This window comes from Physeter macrocephalus, chromosome 18 (assembly GCF_002837175.3).
Source record: "Physeter macrocephalus isolate SW-GA chromosome 18, ASM283717v5, whole genome shotgun sequence".
NCBI classification, from domain to species: domain Eukaryota; kingdom Metazoa; phylum Chordata; class Mammalia; order Artiodactyla; family Physeteridae; genus Physeter; species Physeter macrocephalus.
In genome coordinates this window covers 93,303,562-93,318,651 of record NC_041231.1, presented here as the reverse complement: position 1 = coordinate 93,318,651, position 15,090 = coordinate 93,303,562, and the positions used below count along the sequence as shown (strand labels likewise).

At 37.6% G+C, this 15,090-nt stretch overlaps 1 long non-coding RNA gene across 1 annotated transcript in view; it reads right to left on the bottom strand.

Moving 5' to 3' along the window:
• Window positions 1-1,064: 1,064 nt before the first annotated feature.
• LOC129391521 (uncharacterized) overlaps window positions 1,065-15,090 on the bottom strand; it is a 34,208-nt gene continuing 20,182 nt past the window's right edge. The window contains exons 2-3 of the long non-coding RNA XR_008615778.1: window positions 3,809-3,937; window positions 1,065-1,138 (exon numbers count right to left, since the gene is read on the bottom strand). This is a non-coding gene — a long non-coding RNA (uncharacterized lncRNA). The remainder of the gene's footprint in view (window positions 1,139-3,808; window positions 3,938-15,090) is intronic.

Here is a 15,090-nt window from a genome sequence, read left to right as displayed (position 1 = left end):
TTCATCGAAGAGATAATAGCAATAATATCGAACATTTGGTGAATTCCTAGTTCATACCAATAACTATCCTAAGAATTAATGTTTCGTATTCATTTATTAAGTACTTAGACTCAGAAACAATACTTTATATCTGACTTTACCCAGAAACATTAAATTGTATGATTGGCTTTTCTTGACCACCTCTTCCTAAATCCATTATCGAAAATATTTAAATTAAGTGACAATGTGAACACTTTTTTAATGTGCCTCTTGTGGAGCAAATTATCTCTTTCAGACAAAGTTACCATTAATATCAGTGGAAATACACTTACCAAATATTCCTTGGTACTATTCTAATCCTACCTGACATTTTTCTACTGATCATTGCTCTACATTATACAGTACATTTTGTCCCATTATTTACAATTCTCTATTATTTGCATTACTTATTCTATTTATTGTCACATATTAGTGTCTATCTAGGATGTCTATTTGCTTCATTTGAAGGTGGTGGTTCCTCCAAATCTAAAAGCTCCTGGAGAATAAGGGACAGTTCTAATTTATCTTTATTTTCCTGGGGCCCAGAACAGAACACTGTAAGTGGTTCAGTTGCTTTGAGCTGAAGACCTTTAAGCACTAATGCTCAGAAAGAATTTTCCTCACCTTAGGATGCAGTCTAATAACCTTGGGAGAGTCTCAGGTGTGAGGCAATATTAAAGTGCAAGGCTGTCTGCACAGGTAATTAATAGAAGGCAAGCAGGACCGGGCTTGTTCCCTGAGAAAGTTCAATCGCCGTGCCTTTAGTGGGGCAAAACCAGTTTCCAAGTACCGTATTAAATGACCTTCCTTTCCTGCCCTGGCTCAAAGTAAGTGGAATTAAGAAGCATCAGACTTCTACGTGGCATGCCCAGGCCCTGCTCTGGCTCATTACTAAGTAGATAACTTCAGGCACCTCCATTTACCTTGCCTAGTCTCGTTTTCCCCTTCTGTAATTTTGAAATAACCTCAAAGGTCTTAATGAAGCAATATAAGTAAATCACTTCCTAGCCTAGGAAGCACTCAATCAATGACAACTATTATTATTACCTCTCTGTAGCCCATTGGTAGAGGAAAGCAAAGCGGATGTTTCATTTAACCTCAGACTGGTCAGCAGATGGTTCTGTTAAGGAAGAAAACAGAGGACCTCTCAAAGGCAAGTACGGCTGGATTACTTTCACCTGGTGAATCTGTAGGACACGGTAAGCCTATTAAGGGCTTACTGTTACTGAACGCAAGTTCATGTGCCCGATGAGGCACAGGGAGGCCAAACAGCAGAGAAAGGTTTACTGCAGGGCCATGCAAGGAGAAAAGTGGCTCCTGCCCAGAACACCCCAACTCTCTAAAGGATTTCAGCAAAGCATTTTTAAAGGCAAGGTGAGGGAGGGCGTGGTTAGTTGTTGCAAATTTCTTGGTGTCAGAATCCTTTGATCTTGCAGCTGTCCACCTAGGTCAGGCCACGATGTTCCTGTAAACCTCCAACAAGACAAATGTTATTCTCTGTTCCGGTGCTTTTTATCTCCGTATGAATGGACTCTTAAAGGTCAGAGCCCTGAGAATAGGCTATCCCATATATTTCAGGCTATAGGCAACATTCTTTTACAAAAGGTGCAGAGCCAACATGCCCAAGCCTGAACGACAAAGCACAAAAGGTTAAAGGAAAAGAAATAGATCCAATATGGAGTCAGATTTGTTCTTACATTACTATTCACAAAACAGTTTTTTTCCCCTGCCCCCTGGAAGGAGAGTCACTTTTTCTGAGTTGGTGGGTGTCCTGCAGGCTCCTCTTCCAGCAGCTCCAGGTGGACGTGAGCCACACAGGGACCAGCCCGGGTTCAGCTCCAGCTGCCGTGACCTTGAGCCTTGAGCCTTCTCCCAAAAGCCTGATGGTTATAGGGTGGAGGATCCCCTCCAGGCTCCTGGTGAAGCCACATCTAGCTCAGGAGTTGGAGTTAAAGGTGGATATTTCAGGGAGAGGGGCTGGTAAAGGCAAAGAGGTGAAAGTCCCAGTGTTTAAGTAGTTCTGTGCTGCGTGGGGAGTGGGATGGATGTGGCCCAAGGTCTCTGGCTTCCAAGGTTAAAAATTGGTGTCTTCCAACTCTCTGAGCCTTGGTTTCTTCAGCCAGGCACATTTTCCACCATAACCCTTGCCTTGCCTACCTCAAAATACTATTTGATAATCAGAAAAATGAAAAGATGCACAAAACTGTATTTTGGAAATATAAGTGCTCATGATTTCCTCAAGTCCCTACTTGAGAAATAGCCAAAAGATGTTTCTCTCGGCTACTTGAGGCTCTTAGACAAGTCACTGGACTCAGCTTGTCTGGAAAATGGGAAAGACAACTCCATCTCACTAGATTTGTGGGAGATATGAAAATACAAATACTCTCACAGCCTTCTGCAAATTCCTAGATCAGCAAAAAAATGTACCTTAATTAATTAAATGTTTCTCCCAAGAGAATACCTCAAGTTTATTATAACTGAGGCATACAGAAAGAGCCAGAAATGTTTCTGTTGCAATATCAAAAAGTAGAATGGGCACTGCTGTCTCTCTCCCTGGTCCCTCCTGACTGCATCTTTGGGTTTGTGTTTTCTCTACTCCCATACATTTTTTTCTTTAAATTTGGTTGGAGTGTGGAACCCAGTTTTGCCATTCCTTGCTCCCTCTTTTTTCTTTAGGCTGTTTTTTTCCTAACGGATTCTCCATACTCCATTAAACCCCATACTTTAGGAATAGAAAGACCAAACATTTCTCCAGAGGACCAAGCTCTGTGCTCAGCTTGTCTGGCCCTGATCCCTCCCAGGTCTGCTCTGGATGTGTCTGCTCAGAGGTGGCAGAGACGTCATTCAGTTCCTGGTTCCCTTAGAGATTAGGACTGAAGGTTCGCCAAGGGTGCATTCAGCTCACACATTCCTTCAATCTCTGTAAACATTAAAATGCAGCAGGTATTATGCCTGCAAACCTCTGTGCGAAAATGTTCCGCCCGTGCTGACCAAGGAAATCAAGTCCATTAGAGCCACCAGAGCTCATCATCACTTCCAAGGAGAAAAGACTCATAAATACTAGGCGGCTGTAAACAACAAGCAAATTGTTTTTAAATGCATTCTCTTTGGCTTTTAAATCTCTTTGGCTTCTGAATATGAGCAAAGTAATATGGTCTTCGACATCAGAAGAATGAAATTGAACCACTGAGAAATGAGTAGATGAGGATTTGACTAGAACAAAATATTCCAAACCTTATCAGAAAATGCTGGACCATCCCACTCCATTTTTCCTCATATCCAACATCCCCCAAACCGTATATTCTTCCCAACAACACAAAAATGGGGAGAAAGTCATTTAAAAGATGCTTAGACATTTAGCATCATACAGAGTATGAATATTAAAGCTTTGATTTATATCGAATTAAATCCCAGTGTTTTACGGGGAGGCAGCATAGCATAGCTGTTAAGACCTTGGTCTTAGAGCCCCTCTACTCCCCAGTATCTAGTGGCCTTGAGTAAAGTATTTTACTTTTTCTGAGGTAGTGGTATATGATCAGGGACATACAATGGCAATAATTTGAGTAATTCTTTTGCTATATCATTCCATGGACTGCCTCGTACCAATTCAGAGAACTCATCCTTAAGCTCCTGTTCTTCTGGAACCACTTCTAGTATCAAAATCTGTATCAGTCAGTGTTGAATTAGAGAAGAAGAACCAGTGGGAGATAGATGATAGATAAGCAGATAGGTAGATTATAGATATAGATAGATAGATAGATAGATAATTTATTAAAGAAAATTGATTTACATTTGTGAGGGCTAAATCAGCAAGCCAGAAATCCATAGGCCAGGCCATCAGGATGGAAGCATCATGAATAGAATGAAATTCCATGGGCACAAAGCCAACGCTGTCCTCCAGGAGCCGAATTTCTTCTCTCTGAAAGGGAAACCTCAGTCAGTCCTGACTTTAAGTCCTTTCAACTGATATAGTCAGGCCCACCCAGATTATCCACGCAATCTCCCTCACTCAAGGTCCAGCGATTACAATGACTAATTACATACACGAAATACCTTCACAGCATTGGTGTCTGATTGAATCACTAGTCCAGTGTAGGAAGGACTAGTCTAGTGGACTCTAGTCAAGTTGACACATGAAAACATTATCACAAATGTTTAAAAAATCCAGTACCTAGGTATAAACCTAAAAAAACACAAAATTTACAAGACCTCTGCATTGAAAACTACAGAATTACTAGGAGAACTATGTTAAAAGATGTAAATGAATGGAAAGTTATACCATGTTCGTAAATTGAAAGGCTCAATATTGTAATGCTAACAATACTCCCCAAATTTAGTGATAGGTGAATACAATCCTACTTAAATCCCTAGCAGACCCATATATATATATATATATATATATATATATATATATATGGATCAATTTATATATATATATAAATAAATTGACAAATGAACTTTGGCAAAAAGGCAAAAATCACGAAAACAATCCTGAACCACAACAAAAAGCTGGGTAATTTACATTCTAGATATCAAAACTTATTATAAGGATATATTAAGACAGTATAGATTGCCATAAATATCAAGAGAACAGAATTCAGAAACTGAAACATACATATGAGGTCACTTGATTTAGGACAAAGGGGCCACTCACTGCAATGCACTGGGGAAATGATAGAATTTTCTACAAATGGTTCTGGGTCAATTGGATAGCCATGGAAAAAAGTAAATCTTTATTCTTACCTCATATTACACACACACAAAAATCTGTCCCAGAGGGACTGTAGATCTAAACGTGAAAGGTAAAACAATAAAGCTTTTAGAAGAAAACACATGAGAATATCTTCATGACCTTGGAGTAGGACACAATAAGCACTAACTGTAAAAGTATGTATATTTTTACATTTGTATAGAGATATATATATTAAATTTAAGAATTTCTGTTCATCAAAGGGCACCATTAAGAACACAAGAGAATGTAGAAACAGACCCACACCTATATAGTCAATTGATTTTGGCAAATATGCCAAGAGAATTCAATGGAAAAAGGAAAATATTTTCAACAAATGGTACTGAAATTATTGACTCACCATATGCAGAAAAAAAAGAAAATCAACTCCTACCTCATGCTTTATTTAAAAAAAAAAACAAAAACAGCCCCTCAGGATGTATCATACACCAGATGATAATGGTCTAGTTTCTGATCTGAATGCTGATTATAGGGTTGTGTATGCTTTGTGAAAATATTTCAAGCCATACACTACAGTTCTGCGTGTATACTACACTTCTATTAAAAAATATTTTGTGTGTGTGTGGATAAATAGACGGATTGTATGTACTTTACTTAAAGCCCTAACCTATGTGCTATTATTATAAACTATCTCTAATACACACCCTAGTTCCACAAGGCTAGAAGAAATCTCCCCTACCTTTAACTTTAATAGTATTTATTTGTGTCGTAGACATTTGGGCTGCTATAAGAAAAATGCCACAGACTGCGTGGTTTATATACAACAGAAATGTATTTCTCACTCTTCTGGAAGCTGGAAGTCCAAGATCAGGGTGCTCACATGGTCGGGTTCAGGTGAAGACCCTCTTCTGAGTTGCAGGTTGCTGACTTCTTGCTGTGTCCTTACTTGGTGGGAGGGGTGAGGGAGCTCTCTGGGGCTTCCTGTATAAGGGCATTAATCCCATTCAGGAAGCTCCACCCTCTTGACCTAATCATCTCCCAAAGTCCCCACCTCCTGTACTATCGCTTAGGTAATTAGGTTTTCAACATATGAATTTGGGGAGGAAAAAACAATCTCTAACAATTTGTGAGTTCTTTATGGTACGTCCTACTTTCTTCCCTGCAGTAATGTTGCCAGGTACAGATTTTATTTCATCTACTAGACTATAAATACATCCATCAAAGAATCTAACAGTGTTTGGGCCACAGCAAGTACTCAGTAATTACATGTTGAGGGAGTGAATGAAACTTTGGTTTAGTTTTGAAACAAGCTTAAAACCTGTTTGTTTTTTTTCTTAAGCCATCATTATAGCATTGAAATATTTATGGTTAAATGAACTGCTGACAATGCACGGTGTGAATTAATTTCAGGCATAAATTCTACAAAAAAAATTTCTTGTGCATTGTACATATAAAGCAATATGACTGGTACAATCTTTTTAAACAACTGAATAGCAAATAGATTTTTTTCATTAAAATGTATATTTTAACATGAAGCAGTCCCTACTGGTGTGCAGGAGAGAGAGGCATTATAGTCCAGCAGCTGATACATTCACTACGTACCTGGACTAGATGCCCATAGCACATCTAGTAAACTGTGATTATTTGTTTACCTTACACTTTCCTCACTAAACTTGGGGTCCCTTGAGGACAGGGACCCAATCTTATCCATCTTTGTATGTCCCATACCAACTGCACATCTTTACTTTGGGTATACACACAGTACTCACAAATTATATATAAACCCAGATTTTTGGTAGATAAATAAATAAACCTAACTGAATACTTTGAAATCAAAAAAGTTTCATTTTAAGCCTATCCTTGCTTTGAACTCACACACTGCCAGAAAAAGTGAGAAATTTCTTTTCCTTCTTTCCTCATTCCCTCCCTTTCTACTAACAATAACAACAACAATAATATTGCTTAGTAAATTACAGACAATTTCTATGTTTAATCATCTTCATATCAACATACTTTCTCTACTTGTCACACACTAGATTACACATGATCATATTCCATCAAAAAAGTGACATCTCTTTTGCGAAAAATTTGTTTCTTTTGACTTTTCTGTGCCCTGGTATGTTTGAACATAAATACTCATGATCATCCAGGGTTAATAGACCCCAGGTAAGTGTCATGCCCGTTATTAACCCTGCCCTTTTGCTTATTAATCTCTCTAAATATTTCAGGATTGCAAATACACTTTCTTTCAAATGAACTCCAGTTGATTGATAGGGATATCTTGGGGTCCTGTATTGAGAAAGATTCTAAAGTTACCTTCGGTAGCTGCAATAAAATTAGTAAAGGAGATTGGACAAGTGATACACATACTACATATTTGCCACCCCTTTTCCATGGCCTTTAATTATTTAATCCCTAAGTGAAAATTGAAATAGTCACTATTTTATTCATTAGTTCTTCCACTCATTCAAGATATACTTTTGAGCACTGACTATGCTAGGCTCCTAACAGCCAATATGATTAGAAAATTAGCTAAGTGCTCTAGAACATTACCTCATAGGGCCTTATGAACAAGATATTCTTCTTATGGTTTGTACCATCATTTTAACAGTGTCGATGAATGATATTTCATAACACTTTTCTTTGTTTAAAAAAATGTATTGTGTTTTAAACATTATATCTCATTCACCTTATATAACATTCCTGTTAATTGCAAAGACATATTCCTATACCCGTTTAACAAATAAGAAACTGAGTCATAATAGAGCATAATGTAGCAAACCAGAGAGCTGAATCTGGGTTTCTCTAACCATAGAATGTTAGATAAGAAAAATGTGCTGATTATCATTCTAGTATTTCTACAATAATGTTTTGTTTTGGTGACTTCCCAAGAGAAGTCCCTTTCATGATCATTTTTTGCTCATTCACTGCGTGCTTAGACTTTGCTAAGTACGAAAAGGCCAGCATTCTAACACAGGCAAGGAGTAAATTCAAATAAAATTGAGAAGGTGGCACCAGAATTGTAATTTTAATTTTCTTCTAGAAATGTAGAGCTTAAGTAGTTGTATTTTCTCCTTTCCTTCCCTTCAAGTTGAGTTTGCTTTCTGATATGTGTTCAACAAGCATACACACATGCTGATTACCCTTCGTACCTGCTAAGTTGGAGAAAAGGAGTATGTGAGTGTGTGTGCGAGTGTGAGTGTGTGTGTGTCCAATAGGAAGTAAAGAGAGAAAGAAAACTTATACAGAAATCACACAAGAACATAGCTTGCGGGCTCCCCTGGTGGCGCAGTGGTTGCACGTCCGCCCGCCGATGCAGGGGAACCGGGTTCGCGCCCCGGTCCGGGAGGATCCCACATGCCACGGAGCGGCCGGGCCCGTGAGCCATGGCCGCTGAGCCTGCGCGTCCGGAGCCTGTGCTCCGCAACGGGAGAGGCCACAACAGAGGGAGGCCCGCATACCACAAAAAAAAAAAAAAAAAAAAAAAAAAAAAAGAACATAGCTTGGTGCTGCTGTTCTCATTTGTTTCTCTTTTTTTCTCTTTTCTTTGTGGCATGGCAGCCATAGGACACTGGGAATGGCTAGAGAGAAAAGTTTTTGGTTCCCTGTTACCCTCAGTCAGAAGGCATGTCATGTAGATGGACAAAACCCTAAGATTTGGGTCATTTATTTTGAAAATCTGGTACATTTTACCAGCTGAGCATTGGTTACTGCTCCCTGAAACCAAATACATTTTCATTTTCTAGCTCTATTTTCCATGCAACTTCCCATGAAAAGAAATATCAGGCTCTCAGGAGTGATTATTTGGATAGGTAAAGGCTAGTCCCACATCCTTAAGACCAAATGACATCTCTACTCTAATCTAAATTAGACCAGTTTTGACTTGTGAATTGCAGGGTTCTGAATATTATTTTAGGTCCTCTCTTTAGATTCACTCCTTTCAATTAAATATCCTTCCTCCACGTTGAGAATTTTAAAATATTGCCCAACTATTTCCTAGTAAAGCATTATTCCCTAAGTATTTCTTAAAGAATTAGTTAACTCTTGAAATTGTCGCTCTACCAAACATTTGTGAATTTAATTAATTCATTTTCTTCACTTCATAGGTGTGATATCACATGTACAAATTATAATATACAGGAAGATCTACTTCCTGGCAGGGAGCACATTGCATTTAGCACAACAGTCTATTACACCACACACACATCATTCATTAGCACTAATGGGTATCATGTGCATGAGACCCCACTCATTAATTGGAAAATTAAACCCCCTTGTGTATAAATAAATCACACCCCCAGCTATAGATAGGCACTTATTTTTATCTTTACATTTGCATTTCAGTGCTGTCTAATAAATGCAATTGAACTGTTCTATAATATCTTTCATTGTAGCAAAGATTTGGCTTTGCTGGGAACAAATTCCATATGCTGAACTCTGTCCATTTCAAACCCAAAAGAGTAGTGTTAGAACCATCATTATCCTTTACCCGGTCATTAATATTCCATGTCAAAAGACACATGATCATGGGCTTCCCTGGTGGCGCAGTGGTTGAGAGTCCGCCTGCCGATGCAGGGGACGTGGGTTCGTGCCCCGGTCCGGGAAGATCCCACATGCCGCGGAGCGGCTGGGCCCGTGAGCCATGGCCGCTGAGCCTGCGCGTCCGGAGCCTGTTTTCCTCAACGGGAGAGGCCACAACAGTGAGAGACGTGCGTACCGCCAAAAAAAAAAAAAAAAGACGCATGATCAAAGTGGAGGAATGTTTTGCAGGCTGATAGTAAGGCACATAGGTCCTACTAGCAGGGAAAACTTTTGGCTGAGTTTCAGGCAAAACGGCCTCTTGAACTCCAAATGTCACCTTTACCTGTTTCTGTATGTCCGAAGTGGTGCATAAGCTATCATCAGTCTGTGTTCTGACTTCCTCAGCTGTAAAATGGGATAATAATAAGACTGAGCTCATTAGGCTGTTGGAGGGAGTAAATGAAATAACTCCCCCTTGAAGCATTTGTCACAAGAACTGCCAGAGCAGAACAGAAGCTAGAAAAAAAAGCTAAGATGATCCACCAATTAATTGGAGCCACTTAAATTTTGATAATGAGGCCCTACTGTGTGTCAGTCACTTTAAGGGGTGCTTTTCTTACCTCATCCCAAGCAATCCTCACAATTCTGTTAGACAGTTACTATTCCCATTGTACACATAAAACAATGTTGCAGTTTATAGGAACCTGGTTCAGAGAGTTTGAGCAGTTCTCTCCAGGTTGCAAAGATTCTGATGCAAGGATTCTGGTATTAAGGTCTATGCCCTTTCTCTGATCAAAAAAAAAAAAAAGCTGAAGAACAAATGCAGAACTTTTTGTTCTAGAAAAATACCAAAGCCCCATAAATGGTTTTTTCTCAGAGAATTTTTATAGATAATATTTAGTTTAATAAAACAGAAAAATGTTTTTAACAATATCATCAAGTATGGAGAGATTCAATGATAGAAACTAGAATATTAGGCATCTTTATCATCGAATAAATGAGTTTCAGAGTAACTTTGTTACCTTGCAAGCCATCTCAGCTCAAACTTGTCCTGCTTCACACATGGGGGATAAAGATAACCAGTCCAATTTTCTATTTGTCAAAATTTCCTGGTAAAACTGCCAGAATGCCTAACTTAGTTTAAAAAAGAGAAAGAAAGAAAGAAAAGGGTTGGTTTGGGATACAACCTACAAAAGAACAAAAATGCTTTTATCCGCATTTATTCAGAGATTTTTAAAATGTTTACTTGTAATATGATTAGTGTTTGAAAAGATTTATCTAGTATAAAAAGTTTTAAAGTTGTAAAAAATGTTTTAAATAAATAAGAGGCTCTGAGAACCATCTAGCATTTACAACATTGTTAAGTACTGATTGAAGTGTCATTTTAGTAAAGCTTCTAACATTTCTTGCATAAACTAGTGCCCTTATACGTCTACATAAACAGTTTCTCCATTGCAAACAGTATGTAGTCTTGGCTCTTAACAAAGATGGATACCTCGAACAAGGGATTAGTATTAGCATTTCTTCACCAAATGGTGAAAATTCATTATGACCTTTTCCTCTAACATATCGTTGTATAATCTATATTATATTTAGACCCAAGAAACTAGTATAAGAATTTCCATGGGGAGAAAGGTGCCATTTTATTGTAAGTCAGAGAGATTTTTCCATACAGGCACTGCTACCCTTCCTGTATGTACAAATTAATAGATTTTTTTAAAACTTAGTTAAAAAATATATATATATAACATATATAAATATATAAAACACAGAGAGGACAATAATACTATTTTTTTGTGTTTTTTCTCAAACTCAATGCAGTCCTGTTCTTTGATTTGTATGTTTTTGTATCTATCACCACGCAAACAGTACCTAAGATTCTAAAATGCTGGATTCTGAGACATAACCATTAGGATAGTTGTTACATATTTAATTTCATGCTCCACTCAGCATAAAGCAGTTGTGGGACTACAGACCAAAGCAAATTAAGTGGCTTCTTAGATAATTTCCTGCTTAATTGAAAGCAGGTAGCTTTTTAAAAGTAATAATTGGCTTTGTTTCAAATGATTGTAAAGTTCTTTCTTTTATTTTTTCATACATGGTTATAGGGCAACATTCTACTTAGTCCAAGCACAGTGGCTTGGAAGTCTCCCACTAAGTCTAAGGGACAAAAATGTGACCTAGTTCTGGTGACAAATGAATGGAACACTGCATGGAGATGTGTGGATAAGGAGCAAGGTGGAGGAAGAAAAGAAAATACACACATATACACATATATGAACACATAGATATATCTTTTTTTCATTAACATGTACAATAAATTAGATTTCCTTTCTATCATTCTGCTTTACTCTTAGCATTGGTTTAATGTTAGCAAGTGGTCAGTTATGAGATTGGTAGCCCCAGTTCATATCTAACAGACAGGGCTTCCTCATTACAGTATAAAACTAACCTTCAGTTGTGATATACTCTATATGACTATAGGAGATGCAGTCCTAGAGTGAGTGAATGTGAGCATACTAATAAGGAAGACATAAAGGAATTAGGTTTGATATAAATACCTCTATAATAAGTAGACTATGGAGTTCCATTTTGCCAGGAGTCAGTATTCAGAACTTTTCAAATAAATTAGATCTGCTAAAAACGTTTTAAGTAAAAAAATAAATAAATAAAATAAATTAATTAATTAAAAAAAACCTTTTACGTTACAAAAAAGAGGGAATGCTTTCTTGTTGCCTAGGTTTAAGAGAAACACAGAGAGTCAGAGAGAAAGAGAGACAGAATGAGGCAGAGAGAGAGGAACAGGTGTTCTTCAGAACCAAACATTTTAAAACACTACAAGGGAAATACACATACTGAATTTTTACATTCAATTGCCAAGACGATTCATGCAACTGATAACAGTGTACCATCAGCACCCTAGCGCCATGGGATAAGTGCTAGAGGTGCATTTTTGGTATTTACTAAAATTCTAACTTGTCCGAGTCTCTCTCTCTCTCTTTTTTTTTTTAATTTAAGTTACAGTGGATTCACAATATTGGGTTAGTTTCAGGTGTGCAGCATAGTCATAGTGATTCATTTTTGTTTTGTTTTGTTTTTTGACAGATTATATTCCATTATAGGTTATTACAAGATATTGGGTATAATTCCCTGTGTTTTACAGTAAATCCTTGCTGTATAAGGATAATAATAAGAGGATATGAAGTTCTAGAAAGAATAAGAAACTGAAAATTCAAATACTGGCAATAACTGCTCTAGACACTAAGGATGGTGCTAAGAGAACTCCATCAGGTACCTCATAAGTTATAAAGATAGCCCTAGGGAATATTAGTTTTGAAACTGGTTAGGTTCTCAGTTTCTTCTCATATTTTGGCATAGTTGACATATTTTGGCATTCTTCCAACATTACTCTCCTCAGTACTCAATACAATTTTTCAGAGATTCCTAAAGGAAAAATCAATAGTTGGTTGTTGCTTGAAAAGATGATGCCTGAGTTTCTGGCTTGAGAATTAATGGAGATGCTGTTTAATGAGATAGAGAACACAGATCAGAGGGAGAATTTAGGCATGTTGAAATTGAACAGCCAGCAGCACATCTAATTGGAGATATCCAGTGATAATTAGAGACCCAATGCATGAATCTGGATTTAAGAGAGAGATTTGAGCTAAAGACATACATTTGGAATCTTTTAGCTTTTTCATACCACTTCGAATTGGACAACATTATCCAGGGTCAGTACATAATGGAAGAAGAGGGCAGAACCTCACATCAATCACATGAACATTTAAGGAGAAAGGAAAGAAAGAAAGAAAAGAAAGAAAAGAAAGAAAAGAATTGGACAACATTATCCAGGGTCAGTACATAATGGAAGAAGAGGGCAGAACCTCACATCAATCACATGAACATTTAAGGAGAAAGGAAAGAAAGAAAGAAAAGAAAGAAAAGAAAGAAAAGAAAGAAAGAAAGAAAGAAAGAAGGAAGGAAAGAAAAAGAAAGAAAGGAGGGAGGGAGGGGGACAGGGGAGGAAGAAAAGAAAGGAAGAAACTCTCAAAAGAAAATGAGAAAGTAAAGAAAAGTAGGAAGAATTTTACTTAATGAAATTTCCAGGCCCTTAACCTCTAACTTTCTTCCAGCCTTTCACTTACTGTTTGTGCTCTACTGCCTTCCCTATTCAATCACATTACAATCACTTTTACCTCTCCTTTGCACTGTCAATAGTCTTTCTTACTGACTTAAACCACTACCTTACCATACTTTCTGTATTGGATCAATTTTTTTAAATCCACATTTTTATAATATATTTACAACGATATCTTCCCTATAACTACCTTTCTGGCTGTTACTGAGCCTAAGATTAAGAGACTTCCAGGGTAAGCCCTCTGGCTCAAATACCCAGCCCAAATATTTAGCTTGCAATAATCACTGTATAAGTGCTAATATTGAGTATGACAATGGGAAGAAATACTAATATTTAAACACATATCATTTGTTAGTCTTGCTCTCTGGTACATCTTTTACATATATTTACTCTTAAAAACCATGAATTAATTTTACTGGCTTTAAAAAAGCTAAGAACCTTACCCTAAATCTCATTAAAATATAGATATTCTGCTTCCATAAGTCTTGTCCATGCCACCAAGCTCAGCTGCCTTCCAAAGAATAAGAAGGTATTATTTCCTCCTTCAAAGTATTTTCTCTGTTGGGAAAGATGAAAATCCACTTATACTAAAATAATTTGAAAATGGTACAAACCTAACAGAAATAGAAACTGAGACCCCCTTCATAATCTACAATGTAAAACAAAGAGGTATAGCTCAATGGTTCTCAACTCTGGCTGTACTTTTTTAGAATTACCAATGGTGGTTTTAGAAAACATTGGGTCTTTTCAGAAAGATGCACCAGAAGTACTTTTCCCTCTTCTTTCTCCTAAGTACAACTAAAAACACATTGTGAAAAATAAGCATAAAATGACTGAAGACAAGGTGAAAAGAAGTAGGCAAACCAGTAGGGAAACTACAAAATGCTAAGGAAAGGAATCAAACAAAGTCTAAATAAGTGGAGAGACATACTGTGTTCCGAGATTGGGAGACCCCATATAGTAAAGATGTCAATTATTCCCAAATTGATATACAGTTTAACACAATTCCTATCAAAACCCCAGCAAGGTTTATTCCAAAATGTATATGAAAAGGGAATGGAACTAGAATAGCTTTTAAAAAACGTACAAAGCGAATGATATCGGAGGAATCAGTCTACCCAATTTCAAGGTTTATTACATAGCCACAGTTGTCAAGACAGTGTGGTGTATATGGAAAGATGGATATATAGATCAATAGAACAAAACAGAGAAGCCAGAAATAGACCCCCACGAATACTACCAACTGATTTTTCCAAAGGTGCAAAAGCAAGTTAATGGAGAAAGGATAGTCTTTTTCAACAAATTGGATATTCACAGGCAAAAAATCCACCTTGATTTAAATGTCACACCTTATACAATAATTAACTTAAAATGGATTATAGACTTGAATGTAAAATGTGAAACTGTAAAACTTTTAAAGGAAAACATAGGAGCAAATCTTCAAGATCTAGGACTTGGTGGAAATTTCTTAGACACAACACCACAAGCATGACACACTTAAAAAAATGAAAATATGGGACTTCCTCAAAATTAAAAGCTTTGCTCTCCAAAAGAGTCTTTTAAGAGTATAAAACGGGGGCTTCCCTGGTGGCGCAGTGGTTGCGCGTCCACCTGCAGATGCAGGGGAGCCGGGTTTGCGCCCCGGTCTGGGGGGGTCCCGCGTGCCGCGGAGCGGCTGGGCCCGTGAGCCATGGCCGCTGGGCCTGCGCGTCCGGAGCCTGTG